Below are 22,599 nucleotides of genomic sequence, written 5' to 3' on the forward strand. Positions count from 1 at the left end.
ACACATATAAATCTGGGACAGTTCTACTTAAATTAATGATACTAGTAAAATAAAAAAAAATCAGTCATAGAGACAGAATCACAATGGGCAAGTGTACAAAATCTCCATTTGAACAATGTCAAAATGGCAAATTTTTACTGTGATGGAGAGGTTATTAATTATGAATTATGACATCATGACATGAAAATTATGGAAAATATTAATAACCAATTCATCACTATTTTATATACAGATTCTAGTGCACAGTTGTGAGATACATCCCATAACTGGTTTAGTATGTACAATTTGAAGCCAGTTAGAATATTTGCAAAATTAATTTTGATTAAGGAATGACGTTACCATTCCAAAGCTTGTCCACTAGATGGCGACCTTAAAAGATGCTGCGGCTTTAACTATATACAGAGAAGTTACAATACTTCAGAAGGAATGTCATGTGGCTAGGCACTGGTGATATAAACTGAATGTTAAGTTTGCACAAATGAAAAGACACACTGTGACTTTGTAGCCAGGTTAGTTGCTAGGCTAGGCGATGAGGCTGCTGTCTGCTTGCTGTCTTCCTGGGGCTGGCCCCTGGGCTGGTCCATTCAGAGGGGTAGATACTCAGGCTGAGTCTGTGGCTGCTGGCTGGTCCAAAGTGGGGCTTCCCTCCAGATGGTGGTATTGAAGGCAACCTTCTCCTCCTGCAGTTGTGGGGGAGGAGATTTCTGCCAGTTGGTGGGTTTTCCTGCAGGGCTTGGGTGGTCCTACAGCAGTGCTATAGATGCTGGAGGCTGGTCTTTGACTAGACTAGACTAGACTAGACTAGAATAGACCAGGTTGGAAGAGACCTTCAAGATCATTGCGTCCAACCTATCAACTAATCCAACCCACCTAATCAACTAAACCATACAACCAAGCACCCTATCAAGTCTCCTTCTAAACACCTCCAATGATGTTGACTCCAACACCTCCCTGGGCAGCCCATTCCAATGGGCAATCACTCTCTCTGTATAGAACTTTTTCCTAACCTCCAGCCTAAACCTCCCCTGGTGCAGCCTGAGACTGCATCCTCTTGTTCTGGTACTGGCTGCCTGGGAGAAGAGACCAACATCTGTCTGTCTACAACCCTTCCCTTCAGGAACTTGTATAGAGCAATAAAGTCACCCCTGAGTCTCCTCTTCTCCAGGCTAAGCAACCCCAGCTCCCTCAGCCTCTCCTCATAGGGCTTGTGTTCCAAACCCCTCACCAACTTTGTTGCCCTTCTCTGGACATGTTCCAGCAAGTCAACATCCTTCCTAAACTGAGGGGCCCAGAACTGGACACAGGACTCGAGGTGCAGCCTAACCAGTGCAGTGTACAGGGGCAGAATGACCTCCCTGCTCCTGCTGGCCACACTGTTCCTGATGCAGGCCAGGATGCCATTGGCCCTCCTGGCTGCCTGGGCACACTGCAGGCTCATGTTCAGTCTACCATTGACCAGCACCACCAGGTCCCTCTCTGCCTGGCTGTTCTCCAGCCACTCTGACCCCAGCCTGTAGCTCTGCATGGGGTTACTGTGGCCAATCTGCAGAACCCGGCACTTGGATGTGTTAAATCTCATGCCGTTGGATTCTGCCCATCTGTCCAGCCTGTCGAGGTCCCTCTGCAGAGCCTCTCTACCCTCCAGCAGATCAACTCCTGCCCCCAGCTTGGTGTCATCAGCAAATTTACTGATGATGGACTCAATGTCCTTGTCCAGATCACCAATAACGATGTAAAAGAGCATGGGGCCCAGCACTGATCCCTGGGACACACCACTAGTGACTGGCTGCCAGCTGGATGTGGCATCATTCACCACCACTCTCTGGGCTCAGCCCTCCAGCCAGTTCCTAACCCATCGCAGTGTGCTCCCATCCAATCCATGGGCTGACAGCTTGGTCAGGAGTTTGCTGTGGGGGACAGTGTCAAAGGCCTTGCTGAGGTCCAGGTAGACTACATCCACAGGCCTCCCCACATCCACCAGGCAAGTCACCTGATCATAGAAGGAGATCAGGTTGGTCAGGCACGACCTGCCCTTCCTAAATCCATGCTGGCTGGGCCTGATCCCCTGGCCATCCCCTAAGTGCTGTGTGATTGAACTCAGGATAACCTGTTCCATAATCTTGCCTGGCACTGAGGTCAGGCTGGCAAGCCTGTAATGCCCTGGTTCATCCAACTGGCCCTTCTTGTGCATAGGCTTCACGTTGGCCAGGTTCCAGTCATCTGGAACCTCTCCAGTGAGCCAGAACTGTTGAAAAATGATGGAGAGCAGCTTGGCCAGCTCATCTGCCAGGTCTCTCGGCACCCTCGGCTGGATCCCATCTGGTCCCATGGACTTGTGGGGATCCAAGCAGCTGAGGAGATCTCTAAGTACCTCCTCCTGATCACAGGGGTACTATACTGCTCCCTGACTCCATCTGCCAGCTCAGGAGGCCAGCTGTCTGGAAGACAATCTGTCCGACTATTAAAAATTGAGGCAATGAAGGTGTTAAGTACCTCTGCCTTTTCCTCATCTTTTGTTACCATGCTTCCACCTCTGTCCACTAAGGAGTGGAGGTTGTCCTTTCCCTTCCTCTTGCTATTAATATATTTATAGAAGGATTTTTTGTTGTCCTTCACAGCAGAGGCCAATCTAAGCTCTAAATGGGCTTTTGCCTCTCTAGTTTTTTTCCTACTTGACCTAGCAACATCCTTAAACATTCTACGGGTTACCTCACCTTTCTTCCAAAGATGATACACCCTTTTTTTCCCCTTAGTTCCTTTGCAAGCTCATTGCCCATCCAGGCTGGCTGTCTGCTTCAGTGGGTCCTCCTCTGGCATACTGGCACAGCCTGTTCCTGTGCCTTCAAGAGTTCTTTCTTGAAGAAGGTACAGCCCTCCTGGACCCCTTTATTTTTAAGAACTGTTTCCCAAGGAACATTCTGAGTTAATTCCTTGAGTGACCTGAAGTCCACCCTCTGGAAGTGCAGAGTGGAGGTTTTCTTGCTGCCCCTCTTAGCTTGACTGGGTATTGAAAATTCAATTATTTTGTGGTTGGTGGACCCTAGACAGCCTCCAATCACCACATCTCCCACCAGCCCTTCCCTATTTGTGAAAAGGAGGTCAAGCAGAACCTTATCCCTGGTAGGCTCATACAGCACCTGGGATAAGAAGCTGTCCTTCATACACTCTAAGAACCTCCTAGTCTACCTCCTCTCTGCTGTGTTGAGTTCTCAGCAGACATTAGGCAGGTTGAAATCCCCCATGAGGACAAGGTCTGGTGATCTTGAGACAGCCTCTAGCTGCCTATAGAATGATTCATCAATTTCTTCATCCTGGTTGGGTGGTCTGTAACAGACTCCAGCCAGGATGAAATTTATTCACAAGCAGTCCCAGCTCTAAATCACAGGCATGGCCAGTGCTCTGAATTTCCCTGGTACATATGGGGATGTGGAGCGTGCACAAGTGGCAGCTCCTCATTTCCTGCAGATGGTGGGGTCACACAGGATGCGGCTAGGTGCATCTCCTGTTTGTACTAGCTGGTGCACACAAGGCTGTGGCTCATCATCTGCTTCTTTAAGGCTGTAGCTTATGTTTGGACTGCCAAACTCAAGCTTACCCTCTGGGGTCCAGTCTTCTTTAAGTCACCGCAGGCTCTCTTGTGATTTGGTGGGACTGTCAATATGACGTTGTGGCTTTCTGGGACTTCCAGCGAAGGACCATCCCTTGCAGGTTTCTGGATACTGAAGCTTGGTAGACTTTCCCAGGGCTCTCAAGGGTGTTAGCTTCTCTCCATATTGCAGAGGCCTGTAGTATGCTTGCTAGAGCCTGATAGAAGCAACAGCAAGGAGCTTGGTAGCAAAGGCTATAGTGCTTAGGCAAAGGGGAAAAGAGAAGGAGTGACTTGTTTACACCTTGGGGTAATACAAGTTTTTCGAAGCTGGATTTGGCCAATGATCAGTCTTGTCAACACACAGCTTTAACCTATGGAAAGGCAGTAGCATGAGCATCCCATGTGATGGGTGAATGTAGTTTTCTACTCCTTAGAAGGCAAGTGTGGTTGGTTTTGCCATTCGGCTGACACCCTGGGCTCTCAGTTCTGGGATGAGTACCTGCTATGGAAAGGAGGGTGAGAAGGGGGAATGTGGCCAAACATATTGGGACAAGTTTTACAGTATTTGGGGCATAGTTCTAGGCATGGGGTGCCCTCACCACATTTACTTAACCTTATTTCTTCCTCAAAGAATAATGCAATGCATCTGTCAGAAATTTCTGTTCTCTTACTTTACGTGGAAAACTAAAGAAAAAGATAATTAAAATACAAGTAATTGTTACTACAATGTAATACAATATATATGTTTATGTTTTTTAAATTTAATATTTTTTTTTTATTGTGGTATCTTCAAACACTGCCACAACTTATTTACAAAGTATATTTACAGGGTTTGTTATTTGGTTGTGAGTAATGCATTCAACATACGAGGACAGTTAAACGGTTAAAGCACAAATCTGAAAATTTACAATACAGTGATTTAAATTGGAAATAAAGGTACCACGATCTGCACTTTCCCACAAGGGACATTCTGTAGCAGATTAGCCAGGGACTCATGACTTGCTCTGCTGCCCAGTATCTTCCCAGACACTGTAACTATAACTCAAGTGACTCCTGCCTCAGAGAGGGCTATGGGCCTCCTTCCCTTGTGAGCTGGGCTCTCAGAGTGTTGGTTGCCTTGGTCCAGGTGCAAGGCCCAGGTATAGTTTGCCCGTTAGGACAAGCTCTTCAGCTGCAACTCTGGCAGCATTTGGCTCTTGTTGCTTTCTTGGTGAGAAAAAGGCAAATTTCCTACCATCTCATCTGGCTTAAATACTGTCCAAAGACACTTAATGCCCACTGGTAACAGAGATATCTGATAGCTAAAACTATAGAATGAGGCATATACAAACATGACAAGGGGCACACCCAGTTCACAGGTATGTTACAAGGTTAACTACACGTGCTACACATTACCTGGACCATCCTGATCCCAGGAAATGTCCAGGTTTGCACATTCACAGGTGCTTAACCCATTGTCTGGGTTAGGGCATGTTTTGGAGTTTGTCCCTTCAGGACATGTCATTACTACTACTACCTCCTAGTCTTCATGTTTACAGCTGACTTTTTTTTTCTCCTTTTAGCAAGATTAAATGCATTCAGGCTGTGGGTGGAAATGAGACTGGTAGTTACTCACAGAAAATGAATTATGCACCAAACTGTAAATATTCCATTTCCTTTTCTGATCTGAAAGTCCCAAAATAAATATGAACACTTTATTTAAATTTCATCTGCTGTATCATTTGTTGGCTGCACAGAACTCTTCTACAATTACACAAATATTTGTAAAAAAAAAAAAAAAAGCTTCTTATGGAAATGTTACTGTCTGTTGTGTTTTTTGTAGTCAATCTGCTCTCTCCTTCTCAAATACAATTAAATGCTTTACACTGATGCACTCTAAAAGAATAGATGTAAATAAATGCATCTTTTGAAAACAGGATTAAAGCTATTATACTATTAGATTACTGTATAAAGATTCTTTCAGATAAAATACTTACTACAAGATGCATTAAGGCCAAAGGACAGGTTTGATACATTATCAGATGACAAGCAAACAACAGGGTACATGGATATATAGACTATAGAACAGATAATTCCTTCCATACTCTTGGTTGTTTATTAAGGTAATAGTATTCCTAGCACCTCTTTGAGTGCTCTACCTGAAGGACATTACCAGCTCAATTTAATTAGAATTGAGATATTTTGGTTATTATGATTAATTTTCAAATAAAATTCAATAAAAATTAAACCCATAACTTTTGTCATTATCTTTTAGAATTTCTGATATTTATTGAAAGTCAGTTGTTATAATTTAATTTGGTCTTCTACAAAGAAAGAAATTGTGGTATACTTTTTTCTGGTTCCTGCTCAAAATCGTTGTTTGGTTAGATATTTTGCTTCTTCATTCAGAAAACAAAATGGGGAAAAGAATAAACAAGCAAAAACTTCCCCCACCCTCCTCACCACCATCATGACCCACACGTATCTCAAAAAAAAAAAAAAAAAAAAATTAACTTCAAAACACATGGCTTCCAAAAAAACCCAAGCAAACAAAACCTCCATGTAAAATTCATTTACCTTTTAACTAACTGATTTTTTATTGAGAAAGAATGAAGTTGATCTCTCTGTATTTGCTTGACTCTGGCTACAAACATGTTATACAGAAATGCCTGTTTAACTTTTTCCTTTTTATTTTTTTTTGTTTGAAATGGTATATTTAAAAAAGTTTATTAGAAATCACTCTGAAGGGTCTATGAAAGGAGTATACTGACTGACCTTCAGGTCCAGTTGACTCATATTGACATATATTTGTACAACAGCATCACTCAAAAGTTGCATAAACGCTGTATCATGCAGTGTTCCTTAGTCATGGTCCTTTCCTCTTCTAGTTCAGTGAGGAGAAATAAGCCCATCCAGTGGGTGAATTTTGGACTTTGTGAGGTCTTTGTGAGGTCTTGAAAACCTTCAGAAGTAATCATGCTTTAAAGGTGATTACCTTACAAAGCTGTTATTAAAATATATTATTGTTACTAGTAATTTGTAGAGAAAAAAAACAAACACCATAACAAGCAAAGAAAAAATCCCACCTTAAATAACCCAGAAAACTGTAAGTTTGCAAAGACTGAGAAGCTGAAAAAGGTAGACATTCATTCCCTCTTTCTTTCCCTTACTTTATCTTCGGTGTGTTACCACTAATATGCCTCATTTTGGTGTGCTGGACTATTACTTCTAAATAGAGGGTTAAAAAAAAAAAAACCAAAACAAAACACTTTGCAGTTTTCTTTGAAGCACTGTTGCTTAGATCAAATAAAAGGACATCGGTGCCTAAATCCCCACAGGAAATCCCAGCTGACCTTTCTGATGAAACATATACACTCATGACAGACCATTTTCTTTTTCTCTGACTTGTTTTACATCTTTTTCAATACACACTGTACTTACCTAGTGGCTCTTTCTTGATGCAGAACTTCAGATTCTTTTTGCCTAGAGGTAGTTGTTTAATAGTCAGTCTCACTCTGAGAGTACTTCTTTTTAAAATCCAATTAAAATTAAAGTCTTATATGTATATTTTTCATTAAAAGTCATGCAAATATTTGGATAAAATTAATCCATGTTGATATGTTGTTATAGTATGACATTTTTCCTCTTACCTCCAGAAAACATTATATACTTTGATATCATGTCTTTTTCAAAACCAGAATCACTGCACTAAGGTAGGAATTAGATTTTGTAATGTACAATGTCAGCTTCTAATGATACCATCTGTGTCTTCATTATATCTTTAATATCTTCACACTTTCTCCATATTCATAGAATATCATATTATGATATGTTTGAATTTTTCATGGATGGTATGTATTTTATTTTTAAAAACATTAAAGGCAACTACAGCTTACTATTTGTTGAGGTACCTGGGAGATTCAATGAGAGGATTTTGATGAAAAATGTTGATTTCCACTGACTAACATGAAAATGCATTCAAATTTCTCGTAGATGTTTTCATAACAATTTTTCCAAAGATGTTTTAAAAATCTATTTTACTTTGGTTTGGCCATCTAAAGTCTCTGTTTCAAAGGAGTTTGTGCCATTTACTGACCATCAAGTCAGCAGAGATTTTAGGTTTCCAGGATTTCCATTTTTAAGTATATTAGCCTACATAAATTGAACTGGTATGCAAGATACTCTGGCTTTCCAAAACCAGTCTCAAAGTTCATATCTGCTATTGAAATGGGAGCTCATGTAAAGCTCTTCAAGATAATGGACAGCTGGAAGTGCTAAATACTTTGAGCAGGTCTAAAGGAACCTTGATATTTAAGAGACACTTGTTTTGAGCAGACCTCAAAAAGTTTCTGAATAACATACTGTGAACATGGTAACAAAATTATGCATGTTCACATGTCTCATAGAGGAAATATATAGTTGCCATTCATTCCACTTACCTGGAAACAAGAAAGAGCTTTAAGGAGACTGTGTGATATACCCAAGGGTATATCCAAAAATCCCCCAAACCAGCCAACCAACCAACCAACCAAAAACACCCAATCAACCAACAACAAACACCCCACCATTCCATTAGAGAACCATAGACCAAAGTAATGAAAAAAATTATTTTATTTTATTAGACTTTTTTTTTTTTTCATAGCCACAGGGTCTAAATAAAGAGTGAGAATAATGATGAAAATTATAAATCACCTACAATGTTCACGTGCTCCGTAACACTCTTCTTCAGACTGCAGCCAAATTTATTGGTAATCATGCAGTCAACTTCTAGTGAATTGTTCTGATATAAGAACTCTTGGATGTTCTGCCTTTCAATTCAATTCAATCAGATTTTAACTAGTTCCTTGAGAGATGAAAAAATTCAAAGAATAATCTAGTTTATTTGTCTCTAATAATTAAAATCCCTTGTCCCTGTGACCTAGTAGCCCAGTCATTTCTCTAATGTTGTAAAGAGGAATTTGGTCATTAATGAAGAACTCCTATATGTGTATGTCCCACCTGGTTTTAGAAGGAATTGGATGGAACTTTACAAAGTCTTGTATAAAACCAGAGCTTATGTGTGGGCATAGTTATTTTCAGAAATTTAAGTGCTGGAGTGTGTCTCTTTGTTAATTTACAGTCCAACACTAATCCAGGACCTGCCTTTGGTACTTTAAAGAATAAGTCCTAAATAATTCTTAAATGAAGACTTATTTGTCTGTTCTCTTTAGTTTTCTCTTTGTGAAGATGCTCAGCAAGTGCAACTATCTGGATAACACCTGAAGAAGAAATGGATTGAGTTTTGTTCTGTGGGTTCTCCTCCTGATATTCTTCATTGCATAATAAAATATTGACTCAGAAAATGTATCCAGGGACTTATTGATTTTACTGGGTAATGGTATGGATGTGTAAAGTAACAAAAGTTTGTTTCAAATAATTACAGTGCTTCTAAGAATAAAAAAAAAAGAATAAATTCTATCAGAATATCTATATTTATCACAGAATACTGAGGCATTTTTTACATATTTTCACAAATTACCACCTCTTCAAGCTAGAATCCTTAGGTTTCTTCTTCCATTGTGCTTGCTTGTCATAAGTGAAAAAATACCAAACCTGTATGTCTCCTGTGATTAAGGCCTCACTTAAGGACTGAGGATTCAGAAACTATTCAGGTTTTCAGGAGCTAAGACATACTGCAGTGTAGTGGCAATAGTTGCAGAAAAACAAACAGTCAAACAATCAAAACACAAAACTCACAAAAGAAAAATACCCCAAAAAAAACAACTAACCAACAATAGCAACAAAAAAAAAACAGAGAGGAAAATAAAATAAAATAAAATAAAATAAAATAAAATAAAATAAAATGAAATAAAATGAAATAAAATAAGAAAAACACAAACAAACAAACTAACTAACAAAACAGTAATAGAACTACAAAGGAAGAATCTTAGAATAAATACAGTGTATAATGCTCCTAAAAGACAAGCTTATGTATAGTTTGAAAAACATGTCACAACAAACTGCGTTCCCTGTGGGCCCCCAAATTTTTGTTCTCCAACATAACTTCTTATGGTCCTCAATCAGGTCAAGATTTAAACAATTTGGCTCATTATGTGTTGCAAATGGTCCTTAGTTTAGATGGTTCTTTTTCTTTACACTTTCATGAGTATAAATACTTCTTATCAATATTCTTTTGATACAAATTATAAACTAACAGACATTATCAATTTAATCCTAAATTTAGTGAACAATTTCTCATGTGACATATCAGTTAAGCCTTGATGAGCCTATTGAAATCAGCAGGAAGATTCATACTCAGTGAGACTCTTCAGTGAGAACTAGATCAAGACCTTAACAATATTTGAAGTTCACTGAGTTTAAGTTCTAGATGTAAAATTGTATCAGCAATAATGATGGCAGTGAACCAGACAGGCAGATCTGAGTTAGGAACAAAATAAGGCAAAAGAATTAATCTGTTAAGATCATAGAGAATAAATCTTATAATGACTGAAGGAGCTGGGACTGTTTAGTTTGAAAAAGAGGAGGCTGAGGGGAGACCTTATTATTCTCTACATCTGTGTGAAGGGATGTTGTGAAGTGGCTGGTGCCGGTCCCTTCTCCCAGATGATAGAACAAGATGGAATGACCTCAAGCTGTGACTAAGTAGGTTTAGACTGGACATTAGGAGAAAAAAAAATATTCACAGTCAGAGTGGCCAGACTTTGGAATGGGCTGGCCAGGGATGAGCTTGAGTCACCAACCCTGGATGTGTTTAAAGGTCATTTGGTTTTGGTGCTTGGGGATATGGTTTAGGGGTAAACCTTGTAGAGTAGGGTTATCAGTTGGACTTTGTGATCCTGAGGGTCTTTTCCAACCTCCAATATGTGGAGCAGAGAAAGATCTGGTCCTTGTATATAGTTTCTTATATCAGCTAAATAAATTTGATCTTTTGTGGTGGTAGTGGTAGTGATGTTTTGGGTGGGATACTATTTGTTCTTGAAAGTCAAACAAAATAACACATTTTAATAGTAAAACAAAAATATGTTCTGATAAAGGCTACAATAATCACTTACTTATGAAAAAAAAAATATATTTTAGGTAGACTTCATCAAACCTAAAAGTTATTTATGAAAAGTAATGTGTTCAGCCAAAACTGGTTGTTTTGTGAAGCCCATAGTTAGGGCTAGGCACTTTCAGGCACTCGTCCCTTAAATGTTGTCCTCTATATTTATCCTGACTAGAGGAGATAGATGCTGACCATTGAGATAGCCAAAGTTAATTACACTGATGGAGTGAATAGTTTGCTTTACTAGGTATTTATTTATCCAAGTTACTGATAACATAACTGAAGTACATACATTACTACAGGAGATAGATAGGAACTAAAATGAGATATCTCATTACTTCAATTTTCAAAATAATTTGAATGAACCAGAGCTAGAGTCTTGGAGGAAGAAACTTCTTGTACTCGTAAGGAAAAAAAAGTGTCAAAAAGCTAAAAGAGAGTGAGTGTAATAAGCGTATAAAATAAGTAAAAGAAACAGAAATTTAAAAAGACAGTTCTTTCCGTAGTGTGTTTGAAAGAAAGAAGCAGAAAAATTCAAGATATTGTTAGGAAGCAATAACATTGTGGCACAATGTTATGCTGGTGCAATGTGATTCTGAAATACATTCTAGTTTGTTTCAATGATAATTTGAGGAAAGATATGTTTATTGGTGATGGAAATAAATTTCTGACAAAGAGAGCACTACTTTTCTGAGAATGAATGACTGAAGACACGTTGAGGGTAGGATGAGGGAGGCAAAAGGAGAGAAGAGTTACAGTTGCCTTTGTAATTATTTGGAAATATAGTCACTCAGAACTATTTTATGCAAGAAATATTTTGCAGCTTACAAAAGAGAGTTGAAAGATTTCTGCTAACTCTTGAAGGCACAGGAACAGGCTGTGCCAATGTGCTGGAAGATGAGCCTCCAGGGCAAACGGCCAGCCTGGATGGGTAATGAACTTTTAATAGAGCTAAGGGGAAAAAAGAGGGTGTATCATCTTTGGAAGAAAGGTAAGACAACCCACAGAATGTTTAAGGATGTTGCTAGGTCATGCAGGAAAAAAACTAGAGAGGCAAAAGCCCATATAGAGCTTAGAGTGGCCTCTGTTGTGAAGGACAACAAAAAATCCTTCTATAAATACATTAATAGCAAGAGGAGGGGCAAGGACAACCTCCACTCCTTAGTGAACACGGAGGGGAATGTTGTAACAAAAGATGAGGAAAAGGCAGAGGCACTTAACACCTTCTTTGCCTCAATTTTTACTACCAGGACAGAATGTCTTCCAGACAGCTGGCTTGCAGAGCTGGCAGAAGGAGACAGGGACCTGCATAGTTTTCCCTCAGTTCCAGGAGGAGGGCATAGTTAAAGATCATCCGGTTGGATGAGCCAAGGAATTACAGGCCTGTCAGCCTGACCTCAGTACCAGGCAAGATTATGGAAGAGGTCATCCTGAGTGCAATCACACAGCATTTAGAGGATGGCCAAGGGATCAGGCCCAGCCAGCATGGATTTAGGAAGGGCAGGTTCTGCCTGAACAACCTGATCTCCTTCTATGATCAGGTGACCCACCTGGTGGATGTGGGGAGGCCTGTGGATGTAGTCTACCTGGACCTCAGCAAGGCCTTTGACACCGTTCCCCATAGCAAACTCCTGGCCAAGCTGTCAACCCATGGCTTGGATGGGAGCACATTGCATTGGGTTAGGAACTGGCTGGAGGGCCAAGCCCAGAGAGTGGTGGTGAATGGTGCCACATCCCCTCATTTTGAGGAGAGATTGAGGGAGCTGGGGTTGCTTAGTCTGGAGAGGAGGAGACTCAGGGGTGACCTTATTGCTCTCTACAACTACCTGAAGGGGGGTTGTAGTGAGGTGGAAGTTGGTCTCTTCTCCCAGGCAACCAGTACCAGAACAAGAGGGCACAGTCTCAGGCTGCATCAGGGGAGGTTTAGCCTGGAGGTTAGGAGGAAGTTTTACACAGAGAGAGTGATTGCCCACTGGAATGGGCTGCCTGAGGAGGTGGTGGGGTTGCCGTCATTGGAGGTTTTCAGGAGAAGACTTGATGGGGTGCTTGGTGCCATGCCTTAGTTGTTTAGGTGGTGTTGGATTAGTTGATGGGTTGGATGCGATGATCTTGAAGGTCTCTTCCAACCTGGTTTATTCTATGTATTCTATGCATTCTATGTGGGTGGTGGTTCTTATTTTGATTTGTGTTTGTTTGTTTTTCTGGTGAAAGACTTTAGCATTTGACAGAATAATTTTCAAACCAAAGTATCACTTAGAGAAGGAATTGGTCATAAATATTGGTGTTTTGGGAAATAGATACAAATTACTTATACAGTGTAGTCCAGCATGGACTCAGAATTTCGTAGAGCCACACTTTATCAGCTGTTGTTTAATGAGTCATGAAAAATTGCAAGAGCAGAAGAGAAGACAAAAGGAAGAACAAAGCTAGGTTTTGGGAATTGCACTGTAGGGGACAGAACTCTGGAATATATATATATTTATATAAAAAAAAAAGTCCCATAAATTTCAGTTTCAGCAGTCAACAATCTCCAGCATTGATTTCTTCCCATTCTTTCCTGAGTTCCCATAGAAGGAGAGTTCAGTGTCATTATGTATCTTCCACAGATAAAATAAATTTTCATCTTAGGAAGAATCCATTTCAGAAATCAAGTTATAAAAGAAATAAACCACACATTTTCATAGAATCATAGAATCAAAAAGGTTGGAAAAGAACTCAGAGATCATCAAGTCCAACCTATTATCTCTTGAGCAACTAAACCATGGCTTCAAGTGATATGTCCAATGCTTTTTTGAACACCTCCAGAGACAGTGACTCCACCACCTCCCTGGGCAGCCCATTCCAATGGCCAATCACTCTTTAAACCTCCCTTGGCACAGTTAGAGACTGTGTCCTCTTGTTCTGGTACTGGTTGCTTGGGAGAAGAGACCAACACTCACCTGTGTACAACCTCCTTTCAGGTAGTTGTAGAGAGCAGTAAGACCTCCCCTGAGCCTTCTCTTCTCCAGGCTAAACAATCCCAGCTCCCTCAGCCTCTCCTCATAGGCCTTGTGCTCAAGATCTCTCACCAGCCTTGTTGCCCTTCTCTCAACACATTCAAGTGTCTCAATATCCTTCTTAAATTGAGGAGCCCAGAACTGGACACAATACTCAAGGTGTGGCCTAACCAGTGCTGAGTACAGGGGCACAATGACTTCCCTGCTCCTGCTGGCCACACTGGGTACGCTGCTGGCTCATATTCAGCCTACTATCAACCAGTACCCCCAGATCACTTTCTGCCTAGCTGTTCTCCAGCAACTCCAGCCACAGCCTGTAGCACTACAAGAGGTTATTGTGGCCAAAGTGCAGAACCTGGCACTTGGACTTGTTGAATGCCATCATGTTGGACTCTGCCCATTTGTCCAGCCTGTCGAGGTCCCTCTGCAGAGCTCTCCTACCCTCTAACAGACCAACTCCTGCCCCTAGCTTGGTGTCATCTGCAAACTTACTAATGATGGACTCAAACCCCTCATCTAGATCATCAATAAATATATTGAATAGGCTTGAGCCAAACACTGACCCCTGGGGGACACCACTAGTGACTGGTCGCCAGCTGGATGTGGCCCCATTCACCACCACTCTCTAGGCTCGCCCCTCCAGCCAGTTCCTGACTCAACACAGTGTGCTCCCATCCAAGCCATGTGCTGATATCTTGGCCAGAAGTTTGCTGTGGGGGACGGTGTCAAAGGCCTTGCTGAAGTCCATGTAGACTACATCCACAGCCTTCCCCACTTCCACCAGGCGGGTCACCTGATCATAGAAGGAGATCAGGTTGGAGAGGCAGGACTTGCCCTTCCTAAATCCAAGTTGGCTGGACCTGAGCCCTTGGCCATCCTTCAGGTGTGCAGTTATTGCCGCCAAGATAATCTGCTCCATAATTTTCCCTGGCACTGAGGTCAGGCTGACAGGCCTGTAGTTTCCAAGTTCCTCCCTCTGACCCTTCATGTGCCCTGCCCCCTTTAAGACATCAGTGGGGGTTCTGACACTTCCTCTTTTCTTCTCTCACTGCCGCCTGGTAACTGGGGAGAGGTGTCTACCAGCCTTTTGGGCCTAGCTAGGCCCAAGGCCAGGGGATAGGCAATCTCAGATCTGGCCATCTGAGATTAGCGTAGCAGTGGGGGCGGGGGGGGGAAGAAAGTGCCCTAGGGATTTTTGGGTGTACCCTCAGGTGGGGATGGGATGTTTCTGGGTGTGCTTTGGTATCTCTTTTGTCACTGTGCTCCTGGTTCTCTGTAAACATTCACTGCTTCCTTTTAAACTTTCCACCACTTTTGCACTCCATTTGTCTGAGTTTAATTTTTGTCCATAGTGGGGTGGGGGTTGGCCTCAACCCATCACACCCTCTCTAATTTTTCTCCTAAATGGTCTAACAACATCCTTAAACACATTGCGAGTTGCATCCCCCACTTTCCAAAGGCAACACACCTTCTTTATTCCCTTAATTCCTTCAAGAGCTACTTACCCATCCAGGCCAGTTACCATCCCTGGCAGCTCATCTTTTGGCATATGGGCACAGCCTGTTCCTGTGCCTTCAAGAGGTCCTGTTTGAAGTAGGTCCAAACGTCCTGGACCTCTTTGTTCTTGAGGGCTGCTATCCAGGGTACTCTCTGCATCAGTTGCTCAAATAAGCTGAAGTCTGCCCTCCGGAAATCTAAAGTAAGGGTTGTGTGATTGCTCCTGCCTATTTCCTTGCATATTGAAAACTCCACCATCTCATGATCACTGCACCCTAGACAGCCTCCCACCAGCCCTTCTCTATTGGAGAACAACAGGTCAAGCAGAGCCTGACCTCTGGTAGGCTCACTTAACAGCTGCATCAGGAAGCTGTCCTCCATACACTCTAAGAACATTCTGGGTTGCCTCCTCTCTGCTGAAATAAGTTCCCAGCAGATTTCTGGCAGGTTACAGTGGCCCACAAGGACAAGGTCTGATGATCTTGAGACAGCCTCCAGTTGCTTGTAGATTATTTCATCAACCTCTTCATCCTGGTTGGGTGGTCTATAACAGACCCCAATCAGGATGTCAGTTTTGTTAGGCCTCCCTCTGATTTTAACCCACAGGCACTCAGTCCTTTCATCCTCTACCTCAAGTTCTGTGGCATCAAGAGATTCCCTAACATACAGAGCCACCCCTCCTCCTCTTCTCCCTCACCTGTCTTGCCTAAAGAGCTTGTAACCATCCAGTGCAGTACTCCAATTGTGTGAATCATCCCACCATGTTTCTGTAATGGCAGCTACATCATAGTTTTCCTGGAGAACCAAGACTTCCCACTCCTCTTGTTTATTTCCCATACTGCTGGCATTGGTGTACATGCACTTCAGCTGGGCTGCTGATTTCTCAACTAACTCTAGTTTATGTCCCTTTGTCTCCTCTCCAGAGAGACTGGTTTCATCGCCCACCCCCTTCAAACATAATTTAATGCCCTCCCAATGAGCTCTGCCAACTCTAGTGCTAGATCCCTCTTGCCCTTTCTAGATAGATTCACCCCATCAAGGTTCAGCAGGTCAGGTGCGGTAGAAGTTGCCTCTTGATCAAAGAACTCAAAATTCTGCTGCTGGTGCCATCCCTTGAGCCAACTGTTGATGGTATGGGTTCTCCTCTTCCTTTCGTTGTACAGCCCTGCAACTAAGGGAACTGAGCAGAACACCACTTGAGCTCCTGCCCCATCAATCAATTGACCAAGGGCCTTGAATTCCTTTTTGATTTTCCTGGTGCCCTTCTTATCAATCTCATTGCTTCCAGGTTGGATTACCAGCAATGGGTAATAGTCAGTGGGCTGGATCAGCTTTGGGATTCTCCTTGTGATGTTCCTTATCCAGGCCCCAAGTAAGCAGCAGACTTCGCTGTGGGATGGAGCAGGATGACATATGGGTCTCTTTTCCCCTCAGGAAAGAGTCTCCAACAACTATAACCCTTCAATTTATGGTGCTGGTGGAGACTGCTTTGCCTTAGGCATCTCCTTAGAGGCTTCCACTTCAGCTCTCTCACCCACATTGCCCTCAGCCTGCAGGGCCTCATACTTATTGTGCAAGCACAGTGGGGGAGCGAAGAGGGCCAGGATGGATCCCCTTGTTTCCCCTAACAGGGACCTGTATCCATCCCTTCGTGTTTCTGGGGATGCCTCCCTCAACAGGGGAGGTCTGTAAAGACTGCTCCCACATATCAAACTCCCTTTCACATTCCCTTATAGTTCTGAGTTTTGATACTTCATCCTTTAGCTCTACTTTCTGAAGAAAGATTAATAACAAACTAACAACTTTTCTCTTTGCTCTCAAATGATTGACTGAAATCTCTGATGCTTAAGGATTCGCTTATGTTTGAAACTTTGTATTAACATGGTGGTCTAACAATCTCTTTAATAGAAATCCCCAAAGCTCAAAAAGAAAGAAATCTTCAAGCATGTCTCTCTCTATATGGTAATTCTCACTGTCTCACAGAGATGTTTCCATGTTCAATATCTTAGCTGTTGAGGCCTCTTTACTTCATCTGCTCATACTTTTGGTTGATATGTAGGTAGCATGGGCCCCAACTCATTCACTTAGCAGTTGATGCATCTTCCTGCACTGGTCATCTCACTCTAAGAGTGATAAAGAAAAAAAAACAACAACAAAAAAACACCAACACAAAAGCATGGTTTTAAGTGTAACATCTGTCAACAAATTTAGGCTCTCAGATGCCACTTGGAACTCTGCTAAACTCAGATTGATTTTCTGAAATCAGCTAAATCAATGGGTAGCTTGAAAGAGGAGTCGATGACCCAAATAGGGATCTGAACAATAAACTCATCTTTGGGATGGGTCCTAAATTGGTCCATTATATAAATTCTAATACATTCTATGTCAACATATCTATAGTGAATATCAGTTTCTGGTTCATAAGAATTGTAAATCCAATTCTGGTTTTCTTTATGGCATTTGGTTTCTGACTGTGAATATTACCTCTTGTCCAACAAACCAAAGTGTAATTTTCTGGTTTGTTTCATTGAATCAAAGGAAGAAAAGAAACTGTCTTGTGAGTATTTCACTATATAGACAGCTAGTAATTTCATTAACATTTTTCATATTCTTGTTTGTCATGATGACTGAATATAGTAAAAAGATTTTATTTACACTAACATGCAATAGAGCAGCACTTTTTTTCCTGGGAAATGTATTGATCAGTCAAGGAGTACCTTTATTAAAATGTAACCAGTGCCAACTTGCTGGCTTGTGTGGATGGTGCACACTTTAACCAATTAAATAGTCATAAAGAACAAAAAATATCATTACTTCTTGGATCATTCTACTCCCAGCTTTTCCAGCAAAATAGCCTATAGATTTACAAAATGAATAAACAAATGAGCATAAATCTTCTTATTTTGATTTTTCATTTTGCATTGGATCAGAAAAGAACCTTCAAAATTATCTAAAGATTAACATCAGTGAGATAAATCCAGTTCCATGATTCATAATTTACTATATCAAGGAATGTTAATTTATATGAATCAAAATCAGTTTCTTTTGTTCTCTTTTAAGAAGATCTTACAGTATTTCTTTTTCATGTTTGGTAGCAACTGTTAGTATTAGTTATAACAATATTTGGAAAGCTAAATTCAAAATGTAAAGGGAAAAAGAAGAAAAGGGAAGTAGTGAGCAATGATGTGATTGAAGCCAGGTCATATTATCATGTTTGACGATGACATCTGAAAATAAGTCTTTCTATTTTCTTTTCTTTGTGTTCTTCATTTCCTTCTGCCTTACTGTGTTTTTTTATAAAAGCATCAACTCTGAGGCATTATGAATTGAAAAATCTTTTTCATTTTTATGCAGTTGTTTTTAGCTCACATTTCTGAAGAACAGTATAGAAGGCCTTAGTGTATGATGAAATCATAAGAAAAAATATATATCCACAGAGAATAGTATAGGTAGAATAGAATAGAATAGAATAGATTAGAATTAACCAGGTTGGAAAATACCTCAAAGATCATCAAGTCCAACCTATCACCCAACACTATCGAATCAACTAAACCATGGCACTAAGTGCCTCATCCAGTCTCTTCTTAAACACTTCCAATGATGATGACTACACCACCTCCCTGGGCAGCCCATTCCAATAGCCAATCACTCTTGAAGAACTTCTTCCTCATATCCAGCCAAAAACTCCCCTGGTGCAGCTTGACACTGTGGCCTCTTGTTCTAGTGCTGATTGCCTGGGTGTGACCGTTTGACACTGTGCCTTTAAGAACAAGCAGTGTAAATACCTGTATATATTGTAAATACCTGTATATATTGTGTCCTATATAACCTGCTTTCCATATATACTTGTAAATATATAGCTTTGCTCTTTCGACTGGGCTAGTTGTGGTTTCTTACTCTGTGGAGGAGGGAGCGCTAAGCCCTCTCTCAACCTACTACACTGGGAGAAGAGACCAACCTCCACCTGGCAACAACCTCCCTTCAGGTAGTTGTGGACAGCAATAAAGTCTTCCCTGAGCCTCCTCTTCTCCAGGCTAAGCAACCCCAACTACCTCAGCCTCTCCTCATTGGGCTTGTGCTCCAAATCCCTCCCCAGCTTTGTTGCCCTTCTCTGCAAACCTTCCAGCAAGTCAACATCTTTCCTAAACTGAGGGGCCCAGAACTGGACACAGTACTCAAAGTGTATGGGCAGATTCAAAATGAAAAAAATCACAGTTTTGAAAATATTAATTCACCGTTTTCAAGTGCATGAGGTTAACAATTCTACAGACACAAACAAAACAAAACAAGCCCAAACCAAAAAAAACAACACCAAAACCAGCTTGTTTCTGAAAGTCTAGGTGAGTTGATTTACAAGAAGAAATCATTCACAAGTAGTCAATACGACATAGCCAGAGAACGTTATGGAGAGAGCGTCTCCATAAATTTCTCCTTCACATTGTTTCATTGGTTAAATGATAATTTCACAATTATATTAAAAGCTAATTCCAGTTTGGTTGGTAAATAAGTTTACACTATAAATATCTGTGTTCAATTGATTACAGCTTTTTTTAAGGAGTTCATGAAGTAGGAAGTGGGAGTGTTAAAATCCCCGACTTCAATACATCTCAATGAGCTCACATCATGCGAATGTCAGTATACAAGCACAGGCTATTGAGAATTAGTGTCCAGTGTAGATGTAAATTTATAGATAAGAGATGAAAATTAGGGCTCACGTTATGCTGAATGGGTGTTGCAGGGCATTCAGAAAGCTAGTAGCTCATGCTTGACTGCATTACACTCTTTCCAATAACATCTATAACATCTATAATAATGCTTGCAGTAGTATTAGTTACAAAACTCTGAAAATTATTCAGACAGTCGTCATATCTCCACAAACAAACCAGTATGTACATAACAAAAAAGGATTATTATTCAGAGGGATCTGCTGTCATGTAAACATTCCAGAACTTGTCTTTTCTTTGTTGCTGTTGTTGATTTGGCATTTGTGTGTGTGCATGTTTTATTGTTTTGTTGTGGGTTTGTTTGTTTGTTTTGTTGTTGTTGCTTTGGGTTTTGTTTTTTATGTAACATACACCTCTCAAAGCTACACTAAACAGAAGGTATTGTTATGCTGTTTGTTGTGAAAATTGCAGCTACTTTGAGGCATGTATGAACTTTTAATCAGAAACTCTTGCAACAAAAAGGATGATCTGAAGTTGAACAATATTATGGATTAGTTACTCAATCAACTGTATTCACACGTGTATCTATTTAATGTAAAGGGCAATTTTTACACTATCAGGTAGCATAACTACTCAGTCTCCAAATATGAACACATAGTTACAAACCCAGAGGGATGTATGAAGGACACAGGCTTGAAAAGGCAACCTTTCTTTTGAATTGTCACTAAGTTGGACCAGATAATTCACAGGATATATTTCCCTTGTACAGGTATTTACTTATGAGAATAAAGTTTAACACTCCAACTGGCTCAATTTATATAACAATGAGTTTGGATTAAATATTTTCAAGATAAGATCCTGTAGTTAGAGCTTCAGCACTCAGCCAGTGGCAAAACCAACACCAAACCAAACCAAAACCAAACCAAACCAAAACCAAACCAAACAACAAACCAAACCAAACAAAGACAAACCAAAGCGAAAAAACAACCAAATATTTTCTTCAAAGTACTGGAATAAATTTCAGGGCCTTCAATAGAAGTTGCCTGAAATTTTAAAAGATACATATATATACACACACACACACACACACACACACATATATACACACATATATATACACACACATACATACATATATATGTATGATTGTACTATTGCTACTTACTCTGCTTTCAGTAATATTGAAAACATAAAATTTGAAGAATAGTGATGTAAGAGTCTACTCCTGGTGTGACTCAACAAAGATAAAATCACTTGCTGCTTGCCCAGACAGTACCAATCCTGGATGCAAATCACCTTGCGATTGCATTGTGATAACACTGGACTGCAGCTGGCCTATAACAATGACCCAGCCATCACGCCTTCAAGACAAGACCATTTCCAGCTATCAGATACACCCAGGAAGGGAGGGTGGCGAGACAATGGACTCACCACCTGTCTCCTGATGTGTAATGGGTGTGTGGACAGGTTAGATGGAGAAGGGAAGGCGGAGGCCCTCCCCCCCCTCCATCTAGACCCCTGCCCAAACTCACAGGAATACACAGAAAGACTTCCTGGGGAACGATATCTGGATACTTATGATTTCCTGGCTCCTGAATTCCTGAGGGACAATGCTTGGACACATTCCTAAGGACTAAAAACTGTATAAAAGACTTGACCACTACTGGCTCAGAAGGAAGAAAACCGCAGGGGAAGAAAACCGCAATGGAAGAGAGAAAAACGCAGAGAGAAAAACGCTGAAGGAGGACCATGCCGCTGAGAAGGAAGGAAGCAGACTGAACCCTCTCTCCGTGTCCTAAGTCCCGCTTGCTGCCACTCATGGAGCTGACCCACGCTGCCCAGAGGGATCACATCACATCTCCAGCCAAAGCCTCAGCACAAACCCAGCACCTCATGCAGCACCTCTCCTCCACAGACTTAAACTGTCTTGGGGTGGGTGAGGGGTGTGGTAATATGATTCCTTTCCTCTTCTCTCTCTCTCTTCTCTCTCTCCCTCTCTATCTTCTCCCTCTCCCCTTCTTATTTCCATTTTATTTATGTAATAAATAGTCTAGCTGTTGATATTTTGGCCTCGTTTGTGCCGATTAATTTCACAGCACGGGAATATTCAAAAGAACTAGTCTCCTTCCCTCTCCGGACCAAGACAAGTGATCATAACAAAAATAATTTGAAAATCTATCTCTTTGAGTCTGAGAATTAATCAAAAGGCTTTCCAAGGAGCAAAGAGTCACAACAATCCAGTAACTAAGAAAGATACTGACAATGAAATCAAAGCAAGTCATTAAAATGAAAGATAAAATGAGAGGCACAAGAAGTCTTCAGATAAAGAAACGTTTGAAAATGAGGATTTTGTTTTACTTAAACAGATGATAAATAGAAATATGCTGCTTCACTGTATGCAAATGCATATTGAATTAACGACAAATGCATTGTGTGAATCCAGGGGCAGGAAGGCAAGCAAGAATACTGAGGAATGAGAAAAGGGCAACAAGGTTGGTGAGGGGCTTGGAGCACAAGCCCTATGAGGAGAGAATGAGGGAGCTGGGGTTGCTTAGTCTGGAGAAGAGGAGACTCAGGGGTGACCTTATTGCTCTCTACAACTACCTGAAGGGGGGTTGTAGTGAGGCGGAGGTTGGTCTCTTCTCCCAGGCAACCAGTACCAGAACAAGAGGACACAGTCTCAGGCTGCGTCAGGGGAGGTTTAGGCTGGAGGTTAGGAGGAAGTTTTACACAGAGAGAGTGATTGCCCACTGGAATGGGCTGCCTGAGGAGGTGGTGGGGTCGCCGTTGCTGGGGGGTGTTCAGGGTGAGGCTTGACAGGATGCTTGG

Source organism: Dryobates pubescens, chromosome Z, assembly GCF_014839835.1.
Source record: "Dryobates pubescens isolate bDryPub1 chromosome Z, bDryPub1.pri, whole genome shotgun sequence".
Classification (NCBI taxonomy): domain Eukaryota; kingdom Metazoa; phylum Chordata; class Aves; order Piciformes; family Picidae; genus Dryobates; species Dryobates pubescens.